Source organism: Nycticebus coucang, chromosome X (assembly GCF_027406575.1).
Source record: "Nycticebus coucang isolate mNycCou1 chromosome X, mNycCou1.pri, whole genome shotgun sequence".
In the NCBI taxonomy this organism is placed as follows: Eukaryota; Metazoa; Chordata; class Mammalia; order Primates; family Lorisidae; genus Nycticebus; species Nycticebus coucang.
The window spans coordinates 10,207,883-10,232,011 of NC_069804.1; the positions used below are offsets into that span (position 1 = coordinate 10,207,883).

General features: G+C 38.9%; 1 pseudogene; it reads left to right on the forward strand.

The window, feature by feature from the left end:
* The window catches only part of LOC128578010 (eukaryotic translation initiation factor 3 subunit H-like), a 77,860-nt pseudogene that overhangs the window by 52,168 nt on the left and 1,563 nt on the right, over nt 1-24,129 (forward strand).

Below are 24,129 nucleotides of genomic sequence, written 5' to 3' on the forward strand. Positions count from 1 at the left end.
CAAGGAGACAAAACTGGACTGGAAATGGAAAAAGTAAAACAGATTTCACTTGTAGATTATGTGATTATCTATGTAGAAAATCCTAAAGTGAATGTGAGTTTAGTAAAATTATAGATACAAAGTCATATAGTAATGAATAATCGGAAAATTCTGAAATAACATTTATAATAATATTTACAATAACATTAAGAAATACTTAAGGATAAATTCAACAAAGGATGTGCCACATTTGTACACTGAAAATAATAGAATATTGCTGAGGGAAACTAAGGGAGACTTCAATAAGCAATGATATACTGTATTCATGACTCTTTCTTGTTTACATGTCAAGTCCCCCTAATTTATCTATAGATTTAACACAATTTCAATTACAATTTAGCAGTCTCTTTTGTAGAAACTAATAAGTTAATTGTAAAATTCATATGAAAATACAAAGGACCTATAATAATCAAAACAACTTTGAAAAGGAAGAACAATGTTGGAGAACTTATACTACTTGATTTTTAGGCTACAGTTACCAAGACATTGTATTCTTGGTAAAAAGATAGGCAAATAGGTTAATGGAACAAAATAGAGAGCCCAGAGATAGACTCATATATATATAGTCATTCTGAAACAAAGGTGCTAAGGCAATTCAAGGAAAGGATAATCTTTTTAACAAATGATGCTGAAGCAACTGGAGAGCCATATTCAGGAAAATGACTCTCCATCCACTCCTCACATCATATATAAAAATGAAGCCAAAATGGAACATGAGCTTACATGTGGGAGTTAAAATGACAAAGTTTCTAGAAGAAAACATAGGGAAAATCTTGACCTTGGATTTAACAACAATTTTTAAAATAGGACACAAAAAGTAGGAATTATTTTTTTTTATTTTATTTTTTGTAGAGACAGAGTCTCACTTTATGGCCCTCGGTAGAGTGCCGTGGCCTCACACAGCTCACAGCAACCTCCAACTCCTGGGCTTAAGCGATTCTCTTGCCTCAGCCTCCCAAGTAGCTGGGACTACAGGCGCCCGCCACAACGCCCGGCTATTTTTTGGTTGCAGTTTGGCCGGGGCTGGGTTTGAACCCGCCACCCTCGGTATATGGGGCCAGTGCCTTACCGACTGAGCCACAGGCGCTGCCGAAAAGTAGGAATTATTAAAGAAAAAAGCACATCAATTGGACTTGATCAAAATTGTAAGAGATCTTCAAAAGACACTTATGAAAATGACAAGGGAAATAGGAGAAAATACTTTCAGAGTGTATACTGGACAAAGGAGTTGTATATAAAGTATACAAAGGACATTTTATAACTCAGTAATATAAATATACCCCAATAATAAAAAATAAACTGCATGAGAAAAATGTCATTTTATTATAAGTACATTTACTCTAGATTGTTTATTGGAACTCAGTTTATAGTGATCAAGATGTGGAATCAACCCAAGCGTGCCCATCAATCCATGAATAGATTAATAAACTCTAGTGTATCTGTATCATGGAATACTATTATAACAATGCTGACTTTATATCTTTTGTATTAACCTGGATGGAATTGGTGAACATTCTCTCTAGTAAAGTATCACAAGAATGGAAAAGCAAGTATCCAGTGTACTAAATACTATATGAAGCCAGTAGACAATCTAATATATGTCTACATAAGAGAAAAAATTTAATTCACATTGGGGGGGTAGGAAGAGGGTGGGAGATGGGTGTGCTCTCACCTAATGGGCACAACCTAAGAGTATACAGCATACCTCCTGGGTGAGGGGCACAACTACAATAGAGACCTTACCTACAAAACACAAACATTGTAACCTAATCATTTTATACCCTCATAATCTGAAATTTAAAAAAATGCTTCATGAAAGAAAATATATGGCATCAAATAAACACATGAAAAGTAACCGAGAAAAGATAAAAAGAGCAAAAGAGAATCATTAAGGGAATTCCTTTGTGCTGGAGACAAGGAAGAAGTGTAAGGTACGTACCTAAATCTGGTGCTTATAAATTGGGAGCTGCCTGTATAGATTACATTAAATCACAAGCGACATAAGAAATTAACTTGCGGGATGGGCGCAGTGATTCATGCCTGTAATCCTAGTGCTCTTGGAGGCCAAGGCAGGTGGATTGCCTGAGCTCACAGGTTTGAGACCAGCCTGAGCCAGAGTGACACCCCATCTCTAAAAAATACCCGGGTGTCATGGCAGGTGCCTATAGTCCCAGATACTTGGGAGGCTGAGGCAAGAGAATCGCTTGAGCCCAGGAGTTTGATGTTGCTGTGAGCTGTGATGCTATGGCACTCTACTGAAGGCAATGGAGTGAGACTCTGTCTCAAAAAAAAATAAATAAAAATATACTTTCATTACCTCTATTTTTAAAACAAGGATGAAAGCATCATCTCTCATTAAAGTTGTGGGAGAAGTAGCCATAAATGATCATTTTACAAAGCAAGAGAATAATGTTGAAAATTGTCCCTTTGAAGAATGGGATATGATGTGAGTCCCTTCAGAATGAAAGCTGTAGTTATGAGAGGTAAAATCTCAGTTAATATTCCCACCTGGAAAGCCTAATTTAGTTTTTGCCCTCTCACACATGAGAGGTAAAACGTGTGGATACACACACACACACACACACACACACATCTATATCTATAAACATATTTCTTCACTTTTATGTAATAATTTACTAAGTTATATACTGTATTCCTGTTTCATATTAAGAATTGTGTGATGTAGTAGTTATTTTGCCTTTGAAGAACTTACAATCTATCAGGAGAGAAAACAATTCACGTATATTCCATATTTCTAGGTTAAATCTATGAACAAAATGCAGTTGGCCTTCAGTGTCCATGGGTTCTGCATCTGTGGATTTAGCCACCCATGGATAGAAAATAAGTTTTTGAATATCAAATGGTTGTGTCTGTACTGAACATGTACAGACCTTTTTTTCTTGTCATCATTCCCTGAACAATACAGTATAACAACTATTTACAAGGTCATGGCATTTACATTGTATTCTGTATTATAAATGATCTAGAGATGATTTGAAGTATTTATATGGGAGGATGTGTAGAGGTTATATGAAAATACAAAGCCATTTTATATAAGGACTTGAGCATCTTTGGATTTTGGTATCTGCAGGAGGTCCTCAAACCAATCCCCCATGGGTAGTAACTGGTGACTGTAGACAAAACTTTTTACCCTCATGAAACTTACTCTCTGCCAGAAGTAGTGAATGCAGTTATCTGCAACAGAAGGCAGACCGTGAAAGCTGCTTTTGCAGAAGTACAAAGTCCTTTAGAAGTACTGAGACAGGAAGATTAAGTCCTGGGAAAAAGTGGAAGGCATCTTAGGAGGTAGGCCGTGAATCAAGTGTTTGAGGAAGGATTGGTCTTGGGGGGAAAGGGAAATGGCACTCTAGAGGGAGAGAAAAGAAAAGAAACAAATGTTTGGAGGTGGGAAGTCACAGGCAGTTCATTGTGTTATTTAGTATAATTGGTCCTGAATATATAAGAAAGGATGGAAGGAAGGAAGGGCTGGAAAAAAAGGCTGGAAAGAGGAGGCAGAGGCCTTGACTATCAAGGGCTAAGACATTTTTCTGAGCAACTTTAAAAGAAAGATTTATTCAATCTAAAGAGAACCTGAGCAAACTTTAAATAATCCTCAACACCTTCCTTAGGGAGATATAAAATTATTTTCTTAGGTATAAGGTAGTAGTCTTATTTTACTTTTGGCCATCAGAAAATTTCTTGGCAGTAAGTAATTTTAAAGGCAGTCGAAGTAGGCAAAATAATTCTATGTAGAAAACATAAACTGACAATCTGAAATGAAGTCATTTAATTTGCTGTTCATTGGTATTTTCTTTATCTCTCTGTATAATCCTAGCATATAAGCTCTTAGAGGGTAGGGACACGGGACCTAATTCTTTCATATAAGCCATTTGATAGGTGTAACCAGCCATGATGGAAAAAGCAGTAATCCAGTGGGTAGCTCTGAACATTATTATGAAATGTACATTTCCAAGTTAAAAAAAGAAAATGAAAAACTCTCAACCTATAGCCAAGGGATATACCTGGGAAATACGCTAGAATTAAGAGTCTTTCTTTCTTGAAGCTCTTGCTTCCAGAATTCAGCTCTGAAGTGGAGAGTCCTCTTTTATCCAGGCCACACTGCACATTTCCCAAGGTAGACAGCTTCCTCCTCCTGTAATCCAGTCCTTAGCAGGGGACACAGTTCACTTATCTCAGAAGACCATTCTGCTTTGTTAAAAATTCTTTCCCCCCTTCTTATCCCAAAGGAAATGGGCCACAGCACCTCTTTCCTGCCCGCTCAATACCCTTTCTTATGGGAACCTCAAAGCTCAAACCCCAGCCCTTTGGTAACTGTGCCCTCTAAACTAATCTCCAGAATAATCTCTGGAGGGGACAGAAAGCCATGCTGACACAGTTTACCACTTGAGGATCTTGCCTTCCTTTTGATCACTTACTCCCTAGACAACTTGCTGTCTGCTCCGTTTCTCCCTCCAGCACACGGTTCTCCTTAATGAGACACCATCACCCGTGGACTTGCTGAACTGCACTTTTGCTTTTGAAATCATCTACCTAATTTTCTCAGTGTTGAATTTAACAGACTGCTGTTAGTGTATTTAATTGAAAAGACTTTTTCCACTCTTTTTTTTGCACTAACCTAAGGCTCTCAGGGAAGCATCCTCGTTGCGGTTGGTTAAGGTTACAAAATTGGGCAAAGGATTTATGTCCTCATTATCTCTGCCTGGGTTGGTTTTGCTGTCAAAGATCAGCTAGGAATAGTTTGTCAGAACAAACCCTTCTTGCAATGGGCTGACAGAAACCAAGGAGAAAAATGAACATAGTCCAAATAGCAGGTTTTGGGAACTTGGAGACTATGGCAGTGAGAGGTTTGGCAGATGTCACTGGAGAGTTGTTATTTTCTCGCTTTAAATGTGTTTCCATTGTGACAAATTGAATTGGCCACCTGTACTTGGGCACATAAGTCCTATGTTTCATGCAAAGCCTTGACTATTTACCTACAGTCTGTTTTTGGCATGAACCTATTTTAGATATAAACGACATTCCTCCTCTTTTGAACACTTTACTGAAATGGGTATATAGCAGTGGTTTCAACTGGGGTTGATTCTTCTTCCCAGGGTATATTTGGCGATGTCTGGAGACATTGTTGGTTGTCACTACTGGGGAGATACTACTGGCATCTATTGAGTGGAGGCCAGAATGACGCTAAACATCTTACAATACATAGGTCGGCCCTCCACAACAAAGTATCCAGCCCAAATATTTAATAATGCCAAGGTTGATAGATCCTGATCTAGAGAAAAGGAAATATTCCATATCACCCAATAGAGTATTCCCCAAGTGTCCCCTGTCTATAGCATAGGAAGCCAATGCTTTTGAAAAGATTTCTGGATCAGCTTTTTCCCACTGAGTTTAAATCACTGGATAGAATCTGGCATTAAAGCTGGTAACTTTCAAATAGCTTTAAGGTAGATGTGTTAAATCTCAAATCTGGATGAAACACAGGAAAACTACAGAGACGCTAAGCAGCACTTCGAAATCTAGGAGGGATGTGAGAACTGTGTGCAGACAGCTTCACTGCAGCTCGGAGTGCCAACTGTCCCATTGTGAGTTCTCAGATGGGGAGGAGCAAACACATTTTTGTCAGAGGCAGATGCTAAAGCTGCAGTTACGGCCTCTGCAGACCTCCATAAGGTGCTGCTTCATTCCGAGTGTGATAGCACTTCCATTCCAACTGCACTGGGTCGTCCTGATTTGGAGGGGTCGGCACAGAACTGTGCCCGGAGGTCTTGTTTCTTGACTATCCATTTATATGCTCCATGCCAAAGTGGATTTTTTTTTTTTTCTTACATGGGTAGCCTGCACAACTTTTGCTCATGGTCGGAAAAACATCCCTGTTAATAATTTACAAAAGACAGAGACACTCCTCCTTTGCATCCTCAAATCTCTCAGAGCACGTGATTGTTTGAGCATATCTGGTTTCCAAGTAGCTGAGTGATGAAATATGATTGGCCTCTCAGCATCGATTCCTCTTCTCCTCCCTCTCTCATTCTTCTTGGATGGCAGTTGTTAAGATACAGTCGTTCTTGTAAAAGAATTAAGTAGAGCATTCTTTCTTTCCATCCTCAGGAAAAAGTGGGCTGTTCTGGCTTCCTACCATGGAGGAGGACCTAGGAGGAGAAAATTGGCAGACCTTCTCCATTCCCTGGGGCTTCGGCAGGGCGGCTGAGGATGAAGGAGAGCGTATTTGCCAGTGAGTAATGGGCTTCGAGTAAAAATATCAGGGGTCTTAGTGTTTCTGAGATTACCGCATGCTTTTCAGTAGGGTGAATTTATTTGGGCAAGGGTTAAAAGCCATGTCTCGGAATTATACAAGAACGACGCTGTTGATGGAAAATGATAAGGTCCTTCTGAGTTTTGTTTATTTAATTCCAGTATTTTAAAAGAATATTGAATTTGAGGCAGGAATATTCCATAAAACGAAAGGACAAAGCCATGTACTACTTTGGTTATTTATTTCCTTAAGAATAAACGTCCAGAGGCTCTTTTGGGAAAAGAGAAACTGATTTTAGCTGCTTGTTCATATATGTGGTATTATTATAGGCTATAATTCACAGTAAACTTTTGATTGTACTTTTTGCAAAGGAAATTGAATTGTGCTGTGTTCATTTTCATTCAAAAATGGTCTCTTCTGGGTGAGAAATATGTCTGTCAGGGTGAAAAGTTTTAATTTTTAAACAGAAAATGCTATATTGGTTATATATAAATTGGTTTGTATTTAATTGTTTCTTTATGTTCAATGGTTTTGATAAATACGTTTTTCTCCTTTGAGAAACACTACAATTTTACAGAAAGTTCAAATTGTTATTGAGTGGCTTATGATTTATGTAAATATGTCATTCTTTCTTGGGGTTGTCTAACTTTCAAGTATGAAAAATTCATCAGTGATGCACACACTTTGAAATACTGACTGGAAAGTTTCTAGCCATTCTGCTATTTAATGTTTTCTCATTAATCACTGGCACTGTGTATTGTAAGCCACTTATGAATTTGTATAAATGATATTCTTTCAGTATATCTTATAATTATTGAGTGTTTAAGCATTGAGATAAGAACATTACATGCAGGCCCAAGTATAGAGGAATTGTCATAGGTTAACAGAAGCTCTCCAAATTAATAAAAATCATTTCCCTTGACTTTTACTACTTGGGACTTGGAGTCAAATGTTTTTTAGAGTTGCCATAATTTTACATGATGATAATTGCATCGTAGCACTATATTTTAAGAACCGTTCTGAGGTGAGTACAAAAGAAACTTCTTTTCTGTTACGCAGTTCATAGCAACGAAAATTTAGAAATCAATATTGTCATTCTATGGGACTAAAACATACAGAATAATCTCATATTTTAGAACTAGCTATTATGATTCCTAAAAGGTATTATTGTCTTCTGACATAATTTCATTGGATGAATTTTCTTTTTAGTACCCACATTTCCCTCCTGATTTCATACTTGAGGGTAAAATGATTGCATATTTGGGCTCTGGAAAGTGACTTCCTAAGATGAAGGATCCTGGGATTTGTGCCTCTTACCTTGCTCAGTCAATAAGATTCAGAGAAATATAGTAGATCCAGCACTTAAGTTTACTAAAACATATTGTTTATGAGTTTGCAAGGAAGTAATAAGAGATAAATATTTTGAGTCAAAATGCTAAAGCTAAAGGACTGAATTTCAGTTCAGTAGTTTTTTGGGCCATAGTTTTAACTCTGTGTTTGTAGTGAGAGAGCAAATGATTTCTTATTTTATTAGAATTAGTGCTAGATATATCTCTAAAAACTGAGGTTCTTTGTTATTCCTGGAAGCACTAAGTCATTTAGTAGTCATTAGATGATCTGGGTTGGTAAATTATTAATGTCATTTTTATACATAAAATACTATTTTATTTTTACAAATCAACATGTAAAGCAACCATTATCATAACTTCGGCTCAGGCCACCAGTGAAGGATACTCTTAAGTATAGAACTATGTAAACAAGGATTAAGATTCAGGGGACGGGGATAATTATCATAGAGCTACAAGTAATGTTAGTCCAGATTGCTCACATGAGTCCCACTCGTGCTGCTGGTTTCACAGGAATAAGATCTAAAATCCTTAGCCTGCCGTCCATATGGCAGTTCAGGTGTCTCAGACTAGAGGTCCCTGTTCCCCTCTATCCCTGTGCCTCACAGCTGATCTGAAGGAGCTATCATAAGAGAAAGATTTACTTTCCTGAAGTTTTATAACTCTTCAAAATTAAAATGACTTGATATTGTTTCTGTTGCTTTTGCTGTTGACTGAAGAGCTGCTTTTCTGGAACCAGCCTGACCTGCATGTGGACCCTAGAGCCTTCATTTATTGGTTGTGTGACTTTGGGCAGGTTTGTTAGCTTCATTAAAACCCTGTCTTCACTTCTGTAAAATGATAATATCTACCTTGTAGGGTTGGAGGGATAAGTGAGTTACAATAGGAACAGCTCCTAGCACAGTATCTAGTTCATCTAATTGTCTACTTATTGATGGTGATTCTTATTGTTAGCACCAGTGGCAGTGAGAGTAGAGCCTTTCAAAACTAATCTTGTTTGCAAGCCTTCAAGTTCACTTTGCTTGACTCAGATTTATAGATTGTATTGCTATAGTAAGATTCTCACAGGAAGAATGATCCATTTAGGGCTTAGGAAAAGGAATGAGTACTGGAGGATAAGAGGGAGTTTAATACTTCTGTCTTAGGCAATTTCTTTATTTTTTTTTTTAAACACAAAGCTTGGTAGAAAGTATAATGAAAATGGGACCTATTATTAGTGGGGTTTAAGAAAGAAATAAAAAACAAATGAAATGAGTTTTTCTCAGTTCAACAAGTATTTATTGAGAACTTATCACTGTGCAAAGTGCTGGAGTACAAAGATAAAGAGAAGGTTACGGTAGGATGCCACGCCACACCTACTAGAAGGACTAAAATAAAAATGTTGGCCATGCCAAGTGCTGGCAAGGATGTGGAACAACTGGAAGTATCATACGTTGCCAGTACATCTGCCAGCCAAATAGTATAGCCATGTAAGAGGCAGTTTCTCATAAAGCTCAACATACATTTGCCATAAGACCCATACAATCCCTCTCCCAGGTATTTACCTCAGAGGAATAAAACCTATGTTCATACAAAACTCTTTCATAAATGTTTTCAGAAACCCTATCACAATCACCCCAGACTTGAAACAACACAAATATCCTTCAGTGCATGAATGGACAAACAAACTGTGTTAAATGCTCACAATGGAATACTACTCAGCAATAAAAAGGAATCAATTACTGAGGCACACAACAAATTGGATGAAAGTCAAAGGCATTGTGTTGAGTGAAAGAAGCCAGTTTCAAATGGTGATATACTGTGTGATTCCATTTGTTTGGCATTCTCAAACAGACCAAACTATAGTGATAGAGAACAGATCAGTGGGCATCAAGGGTTAGGGGTTGGGAGAGGGAGGAGGGTCTAGCCGCACCTTGGGTGATAGAACTATTTTGTATTCCAGTTGTGGTCATGGTTCTATAAATTTATACATGTGCTAATGTTTATGGAACTGTCTACCCCCCAAACTAATTTTACTGTGTGAAGATTTAAAAAATGAAAAATAAGAATACAAATTTCTTACCCTTGAGTTTACATGTCCAGTGAGAGACAAACACAAATAATCAAAGGATAGTGGGGTGAATGTAGTGATTAGGACTGAGACATGCTTATTTGTTACATGCCATGGCAGGATGCAACAAGTGAGTTGCATCTGTGCCCAGATGTTGCTACACAGATACTGTCAGTTGCTGTGTCCATGCACAGCCTTATTCATCTACCCTTAACCATCTTCTGTGTATCACAAGATGTAAAAACATGTTTGGAAAAAGTCCTGGCTCGGTATTAGGAAAGCATACAAGAGGAACACTTTGCTTAGCTCACTTGGAGGATGGGTGTCCCAGGATAAGACTTCATCGAGGATGCAACTGGAAATAAAGGGTAAGCAGGTGATGGTAGGAAAGAGAGGTCTTCTCCAGGGGACGGGGAAGAAATTTCAGCAAATAATCCCTTGCCTGAGAAACATACAGAGAAGTGAAGAGTGGGGTGTGAGTTGTGAGCTCTAGAGCATTCAAGATTGCAGTCCCAGTGTGAGCTGGGGCTGGGAAAATAACACTGTGAACAGGACCTTATATGAGGAGCATTTGGTTTTATGATACAGACTGAGAACCCCCAATTTGAAAATCAAAAATCTAAAATGCTCTAAAATTCAAAACTTTTTCAGCACTGACATGATGCCACAAGTGGAAGATTCTACACCTAACCTCATGTGACAGATTGCAATTAAAACTTTGTTTCATGCACAAGATAATCAAATATATTATATAAAATCACATTCAAGCTATGTGTATAAGGTATACATGAAACATAAATAAACTCTGTGTTTAGAGTTGGGTTCCATCTTCAAGATATCTCATGTATATGCATATATTCCAAAATCTGAGAAAACCTGAAATCTGAAATGCTTCTGATCCCAAGCATTTTGGATAAGGGATACTCAACCTGTAGTAGATTTGGAATATGTGTACGGGCTGCTAGGAATGAGGCACCAGAGAGAGAGTTTTGATAAAATAGAGAGAGGCTGGCGGGATGACACATGGGAAAAAGTCTAGGGTTTGGTCTTAACTGTCAAGTGCTAGACAACTTTCTGGCAACTTGCGTGGCTTTAATGGAAGACTGCTTCCTGAGAAAGTCTCTTCACTCATTCATCCTCATTAATTCATTCAAACTCTTTGTTGAGCACCCACTGTATGCCAGGTACTCTTCTAGGTCCTGGGCATCCAACAGTGAACAAAGCAGAGATCTAGCTCTTACAAGAGTAGTATTTTAGGAGTGAAACGAGCTAAGCTTTGGAAAGTTTTGGAGTGTAGGGCCTCTGAAGCATCCAGATTAATAATATCTAGTAAAGTCAAAAGTAGCTGTAAAGAGCAGCCTGGGCTGAAAATAGGAATTAGGACCGCTGGCATAAAGATAGAAATTAGAGCCTTAGAAGTTGGTTAAATCTATTTTTTCACCACTATTCTCAATGATGTGCCATCAGGGCTGATCCTTAGTGAGAAGAGATATGGCACAATCTCAAGGGTGCTCATCTACTCATGCATCTTTTTTATGACATTCCAGGAAAGGGCTCTCTAATCTTTCTAGAAAAGACTGTCTTAAAATTTTAAAAAATCTCTGACGTAAAGAGCATTATACTAAGCTCTGCTGGTTGGTGCAATAGAAAATAAATAGTAGGTTTAGCCTCTGGTCTGAAAACACTTAGAGTGTACAAGGAGAGATCACCCCTGTACACTTTGTAAATGTCTATGGTACTTGAGAACAGACCTAAGTAAATAAACAGAAATATTAGGCTGCGGAGGAGACTGAATCCTCTAGCTGTAAAGCAAAAGTCAAGGATACTTGAAAAACAAGTATATTCTGAAGCCAGTTACTCATGCCCAGAATCCACAATGGCTTGGAATGACCCAGGTCGAGTCCTTGAGGTTGACTTGGGAAAATATAGATGAGAACATGGTGTTTTTAAAGAGGCTGTCTTAATTTTGACCCAGCTATGTTGTTAGAACTCTAGTGACTCAGGTACCTATTGATGCTACCATGTTGATGTGGCTCCAAATCAAGCCATTAAAATTCCAGTTTTCCTGATAACTAGGAAGTAAACAAATGGATGTCCTTTCTCCATCCTAGGGCTCACTTCCTGTGTGATGGAGTTGGAGCAAGGTGGGATTCAGAGGTGGGGTGGTAAAAGGATTCAGCACCGTCTAGCAGGCAAACTACCCATGATGGGGTTGTGTGCTAATCTTGTCCTTGGCTCCGAAATGGCTTTTTGTTGTTCTAAGCTGAAAGACTGCTCATTCTTCGAGATGACATAGGCACCTTGAATGAATTATCTACGTCTCATGTTACTTAGTTTCACCTTTAAAATCATGAAGGTTCTACTTTTTTACATGCAGTAAAGAATTATAGTTACTCAACTAAATATTTAACTCATTTCCTCTTCTTTTTGATAATTGAGGGGATAGATATTGCTGCTATTTTGAAAACTTCTTGGTTGCACTGAGTTTTATTAATCAGTGTTATGTTGGTGCTTAGGGAGAGGAGGAATAGGAATTCATGTGTCCTTACTCTCAGCTTCATATTGCACAGGAAATCTTTAAATTAATTCCTAACAATTAGGAATATTTTCATATATATATGACGGTGCGTATGTAAAATTCATTCACCAATATTCATATTATAAATTTCTTTTGAACTGATGGTTTTAAGAAATAGTTGAGAAACCCTTTGCAACTTAGTTCTAACAGACTTAAAGAGATATTTGCCTTTTTATTATGAAATTAATTCATACTTGTAAAAATTAAAAAAAATACTGACGTGAATAAAGCAGAAAGTAAAATCTACATAATTAAGGAGAGGTTAAGTATAGAATCAGGATCAGGGATGTCTATCATGTGTATAACTTAGTAGTGAAACACTGATTGTGCATTTGGGTGGGTCTCTTCTGCCAAGAGACCTGACTTAGAGTTGCTGAATCATAGTGTTCCTTGCATCCATAGAGCCCGTCAAAATGGGTGCATCAAAACCGTTGTGCCATTCCACTTCTGGGTGTATATTCAAAAGAACTGAAAGTAGGATCTCAAAGAGTTATTTGTACATCCATATTTATAGAAGCATCCTTCATTACAGCCAAGAGCTGAAAGCAGCCCAAGTGTCCATGAGTGGATGAATCGATAAGCAAACTATAATCTATCCGTACAATGGAATATTATTTAGCCTTTAAAAGGGAGGAAATTCTGACACATGCTACAATGTGGATGAATCTTAGGACATTATACTAGGCAAAATAAGCCAGTCACAGGAAGAAAACACTGTATAATTCCACTTACGATGAGGTATCTACAGTAGTGTGATTCATAAAGACAGAAAATTGTGGTTGCCAGGAGCTGGAGAGAAGGGGAATGGGGCACGTTTTAGTGGGTATGATATTTCAGTTTTGTAGGAAGAAAAGCTTTCTGGAGTATTTTGGTATAACAGTGTAATTATACTAAACACAAACTGTACACTAAAAAGTGGTTATGATAAGTTTTGTTATTTGTATTTGTCATAATAAGCATTTTTAAGTATAAAAAAGCCATTGTATAAGCACACCCTGCTTTGGTGTAAAAACCAGCTATAAATTTATTTATTTATTTATTTTTTGAGACAGAATCTCACCATCTCACCCTGGGTAGAGTGCCATGGTGTCATAGCTCACAGCAACCTCAAACTCTTGGGCTCATGCTGCTCTTGAATTGCGAGCTCAAGCAATCTACCTGGCTCAGCCTCCCAGAGTGCTGGGATTACGGGCATGCGCCACTGTGCCCGGCCTGAATCAGCTATAAAATTAAAACTTCTTATTCCAGTGTCATGCAGACCTGAGGTGTCTTTACTGTCAGACTCTTGCCTCCCACTGTCTTTGAAGCAGGAGGTTTCAACAATAGACCTAGGAGATCCATGAGTTTCTTTACACTACTTGCAAATTTTTATCTGTTTAAGCATTTTTCTGGAGAAAAGGGGCCCATCACTTCTTTAGTTTCTCAAAGAGGCATATGATTACCCTTGCTCGCCCCCTCCCCCAGGGTTATAAGCATTGCCTAATAGATCATTTCTATTCAATAGACCTTATTAAATTAACTGTGCATAAAAGCCATTATTTCAAAACTTTGAGTTGAATGTATACCTAAACAAAGCACCATCTTATTAAGGCTCATTTGGACTATTGATTATTCCATCTGTACTTTTAGTGGCTGGAATGATTTTATAGCCAAATTGTCATAAAACCAAGGTGCCCCTGTGAGATGCCTGGTTTAGAGTGTGCTTTATTCTGCAGGGCTATGCATGCTCCTGAGGAATCATATTTGTTAGTTTCTCAGCTTTTCCCACACAAATCAAGAAGGTGTAACTAATGGTAATTTAAGCTTCAGACCCCATCAATTTGCACTCTCTATTTTAATTTTCCTTCAATATGCACCCCAAGTTTTGGAAGATTTTTAAGGTGACTATTGAGTTTCCCACTGTCTCAAAAAAGAGGATTTCTAGAAGGAAACAGCTTGGAAATACGTTGGAATTACAGAAAAGAGATCAATTTAGACAAGCCTTTTTTCCCCCCTGGTTACAAAGCACAAAGTCAGTGCTTTAAAAAGCAAACAGAGATGTCAGAAGGTCTTTCCCCAGGCAATTCGATATGTACCTGAAGGACCCTTTCTGACAGTGGCTGTGCTTTGCCCTTTCAAAGCTCACTCTCAGGTAGAGACTGTTATCCAGAATTACAGATAATTGCTGACTGAATTTAACACAATTCTCCCAGAGGACTGAAGCTAATGGGTTGGAAATTCTGTGTCTTTAGTATGTTTGCTTAGGAAAACCATCTCCCCTTACTAACACACAGCTCAGACCTCCAACGCAAGGAAGACGTACTGGCACTCATATTCACAAAGCCGGCTCCTTCCTTGGAAATTGCATCCTTTTTGGTTGTTGTTTAAGTTGTTTTTTTAATTTTTATTTGCTTATTCTGTTTCTCTATTTTATTACATAATTTTTGTTTTTATCTGATAATCATATCTTAACAACAATCCTTCTTTCTAACTCAAGACATTAATGTTAATTGTTCCCTTTCTCTGGAATGTTCTCTCCAACATGTCTCTGTTTATGAGTCTCCTCCAGGGAAACCTTTCTGAACTACCTCACCTAAATATTGTTCTTGCCCACTGCTCTACTTGTGACTCAGCCTTAGTTTCTTAATATTGTACTTATAATCATCTATCATTCTTATGTATTTATTGGTTTGTTTATTGTCTGTTCATATCACCAAGATATAGTTACTCCGATTTTAGGTTTCTCTAACTTTTTCAATATTGGACTTTTTAAACTTCATTGTTAAATGAATATATGACAAAATATTCAAGAAGATTTAATTATAATAGGTTGAGAAAAAAACCCTGTATTTTCTTCTTACTTACTTTACCCTAGGCTATCCTTGAGATTGTATGCATTGGCATTCATTCACTGTAATGACTTTATTGATTGCTAAAGGTATAGCCAGAGCTGACTTATATGTTCTTGGGAAGGTATGTTATACAGTTACTAAGCTAGTCCTTTGTCTCTTAAAGAATATTTGAACACTTGACTAAGATTTTTGGTTGGAATTTCCATCTAAAATGGGTATTATTCTGAGGTTAGAAATTGCCACCGTAATAGAATTATGTTCTTCCCCTTGGATTTTCATGGAAAAGAGGTAGCAAAATAGTAACATAGATAAATGAAGTTTTGAGAAGGTGCCTACAAGATTAATTTCCTGTTCTAAAAAAGTAGATTTATTTATCATCTAATACAGCCAAAGCGTGATTTGTAAGCACATAATTTTCTTACAGAAAATGCTCATAAAGAATATTATAAAAGCAAGTATAATTATATTTTTTTCTTACAACTTATTCTTAACCATAGATCTCATTTTACTGGAATATTGTTGAAAATTTTAATCTGAGGTTTCATATTACCAGTAGTGTTATCACCTAACTGGATTCTTTTTGCCTGCTGCATGGGAAAGCCAATGCACTGAGACAGCAGGTATGTACAGAGAAAAAGTTTATTAGTTATTAGGCAGCTGAACATAGAGATGGGAGGAATTTATAAAATCTGCCTCCCTTGACAAGCTCTAGACTGAGAGTTTTAAGGGGAATTTGGTGGGGGAGAGGCTTAGAGAATCAGCATTGCTAACTAGTTAACTCAGGGTTTGTGTGGTGAAATCACAAGAATGTAGACACTGCATTCTTGGGCTGAGACAGTCCCTTGGTGGAGTCTATAGTATGGATTGAATCATTTCCATAGCATCAGTGGGTCCATAGGAATGCAGGGGCAGGAAAACATCTCAAAAAACAGTCTTAGGTTTTGGTTTTACAATAGAACCATCTATAGAAGCAATTAAGGGAAGTTATAAATCTATGACCAAACTCCTAAGCAGTAAGCAATTATGGAGAAGCAAGCTGGGATAAAAGCTGACTAATTCTTAACCATAGCTATATCTTGTCAAGCTTAGAACTCTAGTAAAGTTTTAACTCTTTTGTTTCAGTTGGTTTTATAGAAACAGCTGCAGCAGCAATCACTTAATAAAAAATATTTTCCAAATGAAACACATTATAACTACAATGTGGATGAAAGTACTAAAGACAATGACTACATCAAATTCTTTACATTTATTTTGCAAATTCAATTTTGTGTAAATTTTTTACCTTCAAAATCCCATGTTGTCACATACCTTCACAAATTTTTAGCTGTATTATATCTTTAAAATTCCACTAGTCTATTTCTGTAGCATATATTCTATAATATCTTTGTGTCCCCACAGTTTACTAATTTACTATAATTATGTGTGCCAAGTGCCACAGCAAATGCTAATTTTAAAGATTTTATTTTAAATCATCATTCTCTATATAAAGAATTTGAGACTTTCTAAAATGTATTTGCCAATAGGGCTTACAGTTTCACTTTTGTATAAAAGATTTGAATACCATTACTCAAGCATTACAGACTTTTTTTTTTAAACCTCTGCCTATCCAGGTCTTAGTTATACAGGCATACCTTGGAAATATTGCAGGTTTGGTTCTAGACCATCACCATAAAGCAAATACTGCAATAAAGCAAGTTATACAATTTTTATAGTTTCCAAGCGCATATAAAAGTTATGTTACACTATACTGTAGTCTGTTAATTGTACAATAGCATTATGTCTAAAAAACAATGTACAAACCTTAATTAAAAAAGACTTTATTGCTAAAAAATGCTTACAATTATCTGACACAGAGACAAGAAATAAGCACATGCTGTTGGAAAAATCACACTGATAGGCTTTCAGGGTTGGCACAAACCTTCCATTTGTAAAAAACACAATATCTGCAAAGAACAATAAACATGAAATAAAGTGAAGAGCAATAAAATGAGAGATGCCTGTACTTTTTCCATTGAATGGTTCTCTGATAACTCTAGACTACACTGACTGAGCACCTTATAGGCATCCATAGAGTTGTACTGTTGATGCTAAAATATTTTGAGTCTGAAGTATATGTTTACTATATTATTATTAATTGATATATGTTCTCTAATTGTTTTCTTTGCAACAAATTAGCATTCCCAAACATATTACAAGTTTCCTGGAATTATATTCCTGACTTTCTTCACATTCCCCACTAACCCTGAATAAATAACAGGTTCTTCTTGACTTATGATGGGGTTATGTCCTGATAAACGCATTGTAAATTGAAAATATTATGAGTCAAATGTGTGTTTTTGACTTGTGATGGATTTATTCTGACATAACCTTATCATAAGTCAAGGTGTTTACTGAATGCCTTGCCTCATATTGCTTTCACACCATTGTAAGGTTGAAAATTCCTAAGTTGGAACATCATAACCTGGGGCTTGTCTGTATGAATTGAATTGAATACCAAATAGACGTCTTCATTAAGAACACTATAGATGTAAAAGTCAGCTCTCAGCATGTGTTCTGCCTTCTGGTTGATAGTCATGTTTCTTTATAATTCTTCCAGGTGTTGTGATTTGTATATTTTCTGTTATCCCCTTTATGAGTAGAACATGTGTACCAGCTATCAATTGTTATGTAATAGACTATCCAAAACATAATGGCTTAAAACAACAAAGATTTATTATTTCTCATAATTTTGTGAATTGGGTTTGGCAGGATGGTTCATCTGCTGCATGAGATGGGATTTCATGTGTAGCTATAGAAATCTAGAAGATTAACTGGGGATGGAATGTTTAGGTTGGGTATGCTTATGTGTCGGGCACCTAGCTGTGGTACCTGGTAGAACTGGGGGCTGGCTGGACCACTCTTTCTTTTCTCCTTCAGCAGTCTAGTTAGAGCATCTTTATGTGGCAGCTATATCCTAAGAATTAAAATAAAATAAAATAAATAGGAAAGGTGCCAGGCTTCATAAGGCATAAGCCTAAAAGTCACATAGCTTTACTTCTGCCATATTCTTCTGGTCCAGACAAGTCACCAGGCACAGGACAAGACAGTTTCAAGGGGAAGGGCTCCTCCTCTTGATGGGAAGAGGGACAAAGTCACATAGCAGAAGGGTGAGGTAGATGGACGAGAAAAATTATCTGTAAAAATGGCTACCAACGGATCCTTCACAACCTGGTAGCATGAAAAGAATGGGAAATTATCTAAATAAACTCTTAAAACTTTGCATCTGAGAAAACTGAAGCCTAGAGAAGTGAGACGGCTTAGCAAAGGTGCTATAGCAGGTCTCTTAGACCCTTGCTACACAAAGTGTCATCCATAGATCAGTAGCATCAACACCACTGGTTGCCTCACTGGAATCAGACCCTCAGGCCCCTTGCAGGACATACTAAATCAGAATCTGCCTTTCCCAAGATCCCCAGGGGCTCTGAATGCACATTGAAGTGTGCTGAGAAACTCCATTGCTCTTTTTACTTCCACAACTGAGAAAAAAAAGATCTACCACTTATGAAAGAAGACTGTTTTATAGTCAGGGACTTGCCTCAGCATGGAAAAGAATTTGTTTTACTTAATGTTAATTTTGTTGTTGCCCTTAGCTCTTTATAAATATTATTGAATTTAATCTTCACAATAACCTTGAGGGCTAATTATTATAACTTCTGTTTACAAATGAGAAAAGTGACACTCAAAGACACATCATTAGGTAACCTACCCAGGTCACCTACACTTTGTACATGGAGAACACAAATTCAAACCTAGGACTTTCTGACTCAAAACTGCATGCTCTTAATTATGGTAGTATATCCACTAGCAACTTCCATATGACAGTTGTGAAGGAGTCTAAATGTTTAGAGGAAGAAATCATTAGAGGAGAGCCATGGCATGTGGCTGGCTTGGTGAGCTGTCACTTTTTTCTTGATGCCTCCCACTCCCAACTTGCCTGAAGTAAAGAGGCTGGCACAGGCATGTGACAGATGGTACAGGCCCCCTTTGCCATATGTGCACTGCTCCTTGTTCCTGGGCACACAGCTGCCTGACACAAGCCTTGCCAGTTGGGCAGCTGCCTCTTGGGATGTCTCCAAGGGCCATTGCTCAGAGAGTACAGTCCAGCATTTTCTCTGACTCCCCTTTTAGACACATTTTAGCTCTCCTCCTTGGATCCCACCTGTGATAGAGAGCACTGTTGGGCTCTGATTGGGAGCTTCTGCCAGACCTTGAGCTGCACATAATAGGTGGCATGTGGACAAAGCTCATCCAAAAATGGGGGAGCCAAGGGAAGGTGCAGGGGATGGCTCCTCCTGGATTCCCTTGTCTGGGAGAGCTTGGTGCCTGCCAGAGATTTCTTGCAACAGCTGTGCGTAGGATGGAAAGGCAATTTCCTCCTCGCTGTTCCCTTTCCAGGAATGAAGAATGAGGAACAAGTGCAAGGCAAGGGCACTCCTCTTCCTAGACCCAGAAGCAAGGAGGAGAAAGGGCCAAAAAAGCAAGTTCAAGAATCCTTCTGCACTGGAGTACAGAGACCAATGTTTATGTTTACTTTGTTCCAGTTAGCATGTTATGCCACCACAGATACTTTGGCAGTTGACATCTTACACTGGATATGCAGTATTATGCTAGTTTGTGTGCTGCAATAACCCTTTTTAGATTAAAAATCTATGTGTTATCACTTTCCTTGGGTAAGTTCCTCAAGCTTGCTAAGCCCCAGGGTTCTCATCTGGAAAAATGAGAGTAAGAAGGGTGGAAACAAGATGGCTGACTGAAGCCAGCCTTCCACAGAGGCTCCCATCCAGAGGGAGAGTTAAAGAACAGAAATTTAGCAAGTAACCTGATGGATTAGAGCTGCACCAAGAGAGAAGGTTGAAGAATGCACATCAACCCCGCTGAGGCGAGCTGCAACCCTAAGGATACAAACAAAAGGTACAAAATCCATCACCAAGTGGACGGGAGTCCCCTCCCCCATGAGAATGGCTCAGAGTGCCCCACAAACAAATGAGCAGAGTTCAAAGGTCCTCCCACTACACTCCATGGAAGAGACCCTCTAAAAACTGGACCTACCTCCCCTACTAGGGTGCCACGGCATTCTCCTGCCAGGCATAAAACTGTATAGAACTGTAAATATTCTCTACCTGCAATTCTGAGCTCCCAGCACTCCCTTCCCCTCTCACTCTGAGGTCCGGAGGCCTGTCCCCCAGAAGTCCAGTTTCTTGGGTGATTTCTCGAGGGGTGTGGACAGGGCCTAGACTACAGCTGGTCAGTGCTGATTCTGTGGCACAGGAGTGAAGAAAGGACAATCGGCTGAGAGGGAAACATGCAGGAGTGGTGGTGCCCCAAGGCGCAGAGCAGCAGCCATTTTTGGCAACAATAGGGCTCACCCCCGGATATTCTGAAGCCACGCCCCCTGTCTCCCTGGGCAACCAGAGGAGGCCAGGCATCTGCTCAGGTGGCAACCACCATGGAACAGATCTGGGACGGAAACTCAGGACCCGTGAGTAAAGGGTTTGCCTGAGGCGGTGTTGGCCTGGGTGGAGCGTGGGAACTAGAAATGCACAGCGCTGAGCTGGGAAATTCCCAGGGCAGGGCTGAGCCAGAGAAACATTTTACTGAGCCTAAGACGCACCCAGCCCTCAGGGGATCATCAGCCCATAGACAAAGGAAAGCAGGAGGCTAGAACTGACAACTAACCATGCTGCGAATACAAACCTTCAGGAGCAAAGACAGGGCCTGAGGCGTAGGTTCTGGGAACTCAAAACAGCTTCTCTTCTGCAGGGGAATTTAGCAGGGACAGAAACAAATTCCTGCAAAGTTGTTCTGTTCTGTCAGTAACATCAATCAGAGGCAGAGCTGGAACTGAGTGAACAGCCCCCAGTCTCCATCAAGCGCCCAAGGTTGTCAGGCCTCATCTCCTCCCTGCTGGATAGAGGCAGAACGCAGCGGCCTGGCTGAGCAGATGTAGATTTCCTTGTGATTCAGGCAGGTGCAAACTCCTAGAGTATCTGCTCACTGGAGGCAACTGGGTCACAGCCCTGCGGGGCTATCAGTGACTGGGTGTGTCAGAGGTGCAAGGTTGGGAAGGAGGCATCAACCTTCCCAGACTAATTTATTTGCTGGGTGGGTCCTCCTGACTTCACAGAGCATCGGAGCAAGTCATATTTGGGTTGTCACCGGACCCCTGCGATCCAGTGGCCAGAGACCTTTCAAAGTCTCCCACCTGAGACAGGTGCTCACTGAAACAATTGATTTGGACCTTTTGAACTGAGCCAATCGCCCGAGGACTATTCAAGTGGTGCCCTGGATGTGTGGTTGTAGGAAGGTTTGATTTTCCTTTTCCAATTGTTGCCTGTGGGGGGCGGGGTGACTTAATTGCTGGTATTTCTCCACAGCTGAGACTTCAACCCAGAGTAACTGTTTCACTAGGGTGAGACAGAGACCAGCTGAAAACAAGACAGAACCACTTAGCCCCACCACACCAAACAGGTCCCCAGTTCTCAAGCTGTAGCACTGTAGGGGTCCGCGACAAAGCTCTATGGGAAAAGTCAAATGGTGTAAAATAATCATGGAGTGGAATCAGTGGAAAATCTCTGGTAACATGAATAACCAGAATAGATTAACCCACCCAAGGAAAGATATGGCAGATGTAACTGAAGATCCCATTCATAAACAGCTGGCTGAGATGTCAGAAATTGAATTCAGAATTTGGATTGCAAACAAGATTAATAGACTGGAGGAATATTTGGAATTAGAAATTTGAGGAGCAATTCAAAAGTTGTCTCAAGAATTTAATGAATTTAAAGACAAAACCACCAAAGATTTTGATGCAATGAAGCAAGAATTTGCAGCCCTCAAAGATCTGAAAAATACAGTAGCATCCCTCAGTAACAGAGTGGAGCAAGCAGAAGAAAGGATTTCTGACATTGAAGACAAAGCTTTTGAATGCTCCCAAACTCTCAAAGAGGAAGAGAAATGGAGAACAAAAACAGATCATTCTCTCAGAGAGCTCTGGGATAATTTGAAGAAAACTAATATCCACCTCATTGGAATCCCTGAAAGTGATGAAGTGGCCTCGCAAGGCACAGAGGCCCTTCTCCATGAAATTATGAAAGAGAATTTTCCAGACATGCCAAAACATTCTGAAATTCAGATAGCAGACAGTTTCAGAACCCCAGCATGACTCAATCTGAATAAGACATCCCCCAGGCATGTCATAATTAACTTCACTAAAGTTAATGTGAAGAACAAAATTCTGAAAGCAGCCAGACATAAGAAATCCATTACCTACAAAGGGAAGAATATTAGAATGACTGCAGATCTCTCTGCTGAAACTTTTCAAGCCAGAAGCGGGTGATCATTGACTTTTAGTCTCCTAAAGCAAAATAACTTTCAACCCTGGATCCTGTATCCAGATAAACTGAGTTTCATTTATGATGGAGAAATTTAATACTTTGATGACATTCATATGTTGAAGAAATTTGCCATAACCAAACCAGCTCTTCAGGATATTCTCAGACCTATCCTCCATAATGAGCAGCCCAATCCTCTACCACAAAAGTAAACTCACTCAGAAACTTTTGATCAAACTCCAACTTCCACAGTGGCGAAAGGATTAAAAATGTCCACTGGACTTTCAAAAAACTCAATACCCAAAATTTTACCAGACTTATCAATATTCTCCATTAATGTGAATGGCTTAAACTGTCCTCTAAAGAGGCACAGGTTAGGTGACTGCATACAAAAACTCAGGCCAGATATTTGCTGCGTACAAGAGTCACATCTTACCTTAAAAGACAAATATAGACTCAGGGTGAAAGGATGGTCATCCATATTTCAGGTAAATGGTAATCAGAAAAAAGCAGGTGTTGCAATTCTATTTGCAGACACAGTAGGCTTTAAACTAACGAAAGTAAGGAAGGATAAGAATGGTCACTTCATATTTGTTAAGGGTAATACGCAATATGATGAGATTTCAATTATGAATATTTATGCACCCAACCAGAATGCACCTCAATTTATAAGAGAAACTCTAGCAGACATGAGCAACTTGATTTGCTCCAGCTCCATAATAGTCAGAGATTTCAACACTCCTTTGGCAGTGTTGGATAGATCCTCCAATAAGAAGCTGATGAGCAAAGACTTGAAAAGAAACTTCTCTGAAGAAGACAGGCGCATGGCCTACAGACATATGAAAAAATGCTTGTCATCTTTAATCATCAGAAAAATGCAAATCAAAACTACTTTGAGATATCATCTACCTCCAGTAAGATTAGCCCATATCACAAAATCCTGAGACCAGAGATGTTGGAGAAAAGGGAACACTTCTACACTGCTGGTGGGAATGCAGATTAATACATTCCTTTTGGAAAGATGTTCTAAAAATAGATCTGCCGGGCAGTGCCTCTGGCTCAGTGAGTAGGGCGCCAGCCCCATATACCAAGGGGGGTGGGTTCAAACCCAGCCCCGGCCAAACTACAACAAAAAAATATAGCAGGCGTTGTGGTGGGCGCCTGTAGTCCCACCTACTCAGGAGGCCGAGGCAAGAGAATTGCCTAAGCCCAGTAGTTGGAGGTTGCTGTGAGCTGTGTGATGCCACGGCACTCTACCCAGGGTGATAAAGTGAGACTGTCTCTACAAAAAATAAATAAATAATAAAAATAAAAATAGATCTGCCATTCAATCCTATAATTCCTCTACTAGGTATATACCCAGAAGACCAAAAATCACATCATAATAAAGATATTTGTACCAGAATGTTTATTGCAGCCCAATTCATAATTGCTAATTCATAGAAAAAGCCCAAGTTCCCATCGATCCACGAATGGATTAGTAAATTGTGGTATATGTACACCATGGAATATTATGCAGCCTTAAAGAAAGATGGAGACTTTACCTCTTTCATGTTTACATGGATGGAGCTGGAACATATTCTTCTTAGTAAAGTATCTCAAGAGTGGAAGAAAAAGTATCCAATGTACTCAGCCCTACTATGA